Source organism: Engraulis encrasicolus, chromosome 22 (assembly GCF_034702125.1).
Source record: "Engraulis encrasicolus isolate BLACKSEA-1 chromosome 22, IST_EnEncr_1.0, whole genome shotgun sequence".
NCBI lineage: Eukaryota > Metazoa > Chordata > Actinopteri > Clupeiformes > Engraulidae > Engraulis > Engraulis encrasicolus.
In genome coordinates this window covers 49,758,356-49,762,043 of record NC_085878.1, presented here as the reverse complement: position 1 = coordinate 49,762,043, position 3,688 = coordinate 49,758,356, and positions in this window count along the sequence as shown.

Below are 3,688 nucleotides of genomic sequence, written 5' to 3'. Positions count from 1 at the left end.
CTCGTAATACACACGTGAAGGGAAATGACCCCTAAGGCAGAACACAAATAGTCCAAAGTATTTAGCACTGCAACCCCTGTTACACACGAGTGGGGCAAATAAACCCATAAGGTGGCACACAGTCAAGAGTCTCACACACTGACTCAGATAGATCTCACACACTTCTACTACACACTCAAGTAGGCCCCTAACTGTTTCAACAAGGAGGCTGCGTACCCTGGACGCTCGATCATAAGGGGCCAGTATGGCTGGACTAGTACCGGGAGCTAAAGGGGATCGGACCCAGTGTGAATTTGGGAGGGACAGACTAACAAGGGAAGAGGAAACAAACTAAACAAAAAAAAGGAATAGCCCCCCTCAGCCTGTGGTCTACCCCTTAGTTCAGTCAGCTATAACCTCTGGCCACTAGGACAGAGGGGGGGGGGAAATAACACAAAAAAAACCCTCAAAGTTACAATGTAGCAGCAGCATTTAACACTTCACATTCACACAACACTCATCCATTCTATAGAGTTTCTGTTTAGAGAGAACAGCAGCTGAGCCGCGCAGCACAGAGTTCTGTGACTATCACGCCACACACATAGGCCTACAGGTGAATGGCTCCGTAGCCAACTCTGCTATCCCGACCACCACTGGCTTCTTGTACACACTTAAGTACACACGGGTAACTGGGCCCCGGTCACCAGCTGCACCACTCAGGTAAACGTCGGGACTACTCGGGCAAATGTCGGCTTGATCATGCAAAAGCCCGTAATACAGCGGATGCTACAGCGTTTTGGGGCAGGCGCTCCTGGATACCCCTCCCTAGGCTTGCCACGGAAAACGCCACCAAACACGCCGCCAGCCACACAGCTTCTGAGCTAGCCACAGAACAAGCTACCTGCTCAGGACCCCACAGGTGCCCCGAAGATGCCAGCGCCTAGTTGCTGACCAATCACGTCAGAAAAAAAAACAAAAAGAACGAAAAACAACTATCCTGCTCCAGTTCCTATATGCTACACAAAGAAGACAAAGTACTTTGTGGCAAAGTCCTAGTTCTCTAGCACAGAATTCAGATGCTTCTTTTAGTTCTTGACAATGTTTGTGCATATATTAGAATTGATTTTTGCCAACTTTCCTTTGCACATTATCTCTAAAACATTAACAGTTTGTGGCTGTAGTTTGGCAAATGGGAGGTTCAGTTCCCTCCATAGAATTACTATAGGGTTAATGTTTGGAGACTGTCTAGGCCACTTCATGACTTTAATAAGCTTCTTCTTGAGCCACTCCTTCGTCACTTTGACTGTATGTTGCATATTATTGTCATGTTGGGAGATCCAAAAATGTTCCACCTTCATTATAGTGGTGGAGGGAAGGACGTTTGCACTCAGGATTGCACGTTACATGTCTCCCTCCATCCATTCGTTGACGATGTCAAGTTGTCCTGTGCCTTGGCCAAACAAACACCCTCAAACCATAATGATACCACTTTCATGCATGATGGTGAGGACGGTGTTCTTGGGATCATAGGCTCTTTCTCAAAACACGTTGAATTGTGTTAATGCCAAACATCTTGATTTTGGTTTCATCTGACTACAGCACCTCCTTTTCATATCCTAAACCAGTCTGTTGTTCATTGGCAAACCTCAGGCGGGACTGCATAGGTTCCGTCTGAAGCAGGGGTACCATGTGTGCACTACAGGATTTTAATCCTCTAAGTGCTACCAATTGTTTTCTCAGTGATTTTGGTCCCAGAAGATGATATCATTGCCTAGTTCATCCCGTACAGGTCTAGGGTGCTTTCTTTCTGTTCTCATGATTATTGAATCCTTACAAAAGGTCAAATCGTGTATAGAACCCCAGACAGGCTGATGGATGGTCATTTTGTATTCCTTAGATTTCGGAATAAATGCATCAATAGTTGGGTCCTTAATATCCAGTCTCTTTCTTGTGACTTTGTAGCCCATTTCCTCTTTGTTCAGGTCTAAAATCTTGTCCCTGATATCCTTTGGTCTTTCCCATGTTGGTGAGGTTGCAGTCTGAATGATTCACTGGACTGATGGTGGACTGATTCTGCTTCTGCTGATTCAATGTGTCTTTTATGCATGCTAGTATGTGCATGAGTCTTTAATTCAGAGGACAAGTTGATAGGAAGTGCCTATCTGATCTGTGGGACCGGAACTGTTATCAGTTGGCAGGGGATCAAATACTTATTTCCCTCAGTGAAATAGAAATAAATTAATATATATTCTCAGAAGTTTATTTCTATATTTTCTTTTTGATATTCTGCCTCTACATATTAAAATACATATTATCATTAAATGTCTTGACTGATCATGTCTTTTTAGTAGGCAAACCAACAAAATCAGCAAGGGATCAAATACTTATTTGACTCACTGTAAGTAACCTTAAGATTGATTAAATTATGTCCATAATGTTGCTCGTCATTCAATAAGCTGGGTGTTCTGCACGCTTGAGGCAGGCCTGGCCATATCGTGCCGCGCATAGGCCTACTACGCCTGCTCTGCACATGCCAAGTAGCCTATGTGTTTTTTCCCCATTCTTCTACTTTTCTGTCATTTATCCTGGCTGTGTCTGAAACGCGTTTGCTTATGCTCATGGTCGTCGCTAGGTATCTACCTTCGCTGGTGCGAATCAGACGGTATATCCTTCCGGGTAAAAGCGCCAGTCAAATTAATTTCAATAAATGAATAATCAAATATTGCTAATTGGAAATCGATCAAAATGTTGTTAAATGTTCTAATACTATTTTGGTATGAGGCAACACATGCTGAAAACCAAATACATCCATTTCTGCTTGCACTGCTTAAAACAAAACAATCAATTTTCCAAAAAAGAAAAATGAATGAACGAAAAAGTACACGGACCTCTAGCACCGCATAATATATTTTTTTTTTTTTTTTACATTTTTCACAATTGAGCATTGAAATGAAATAGCAGAACATGAGTGGTTATTTGATTTTAAAGAATAACAAATTAATAAGAAGTCGTTTTTCCATTTTGTTGTTTTAGTTTCAAAATCTAATGAATGGAAAGTAGGCCTACACGGACCGACCGACCGAACCACGGACCACAGACCCTGCACACAGACCCAAATCTAATAAATATACAGCCGCGGCAAAAATTGAGAGACCACTTTCAGTTTTTCTGATTTTGTTATGGATAGGTATGGGTTTGTCATTATAACATTGCCATTTCATTCTATAACCTACCAACAACATCTCCTCCGAATTTCAAAAGAAAATATTTAGATTACTTTAAGAGGGTGCTTCAGCAAGCCTGAAATGGGTCAGATTTATCTTTGCAAAAGGCGCCTCTCTGAAGCCACATACAAAATTACCTTGGGCCAAGATTTGTTTCCTAATGTTCTGACAACGCTTACGAATGCTGATGTCTGTTTCTTTAGAGAAGGATAATGCTCCAGCCCCTCATCTTGCCCACTCAAGCTGTAGATGGAGGACCACCAGATCAATACCCTGACATGGTCAGGCCAGACTTCAGGCTCGAACCACCTTTAAAACCTCTGGAATGTGATCAAGAAGAAACTTGATGGTCACAAGCCATCAACGCAAGTTCAGCTACTTGAATTCTTGCACCACATCTGGAATAATGTCATCCAAGAGCAATGTGAAGGTCTAATGGAATGTATACCAGAATGCAAGTGACTACATGCTGTGACTACCTAGCC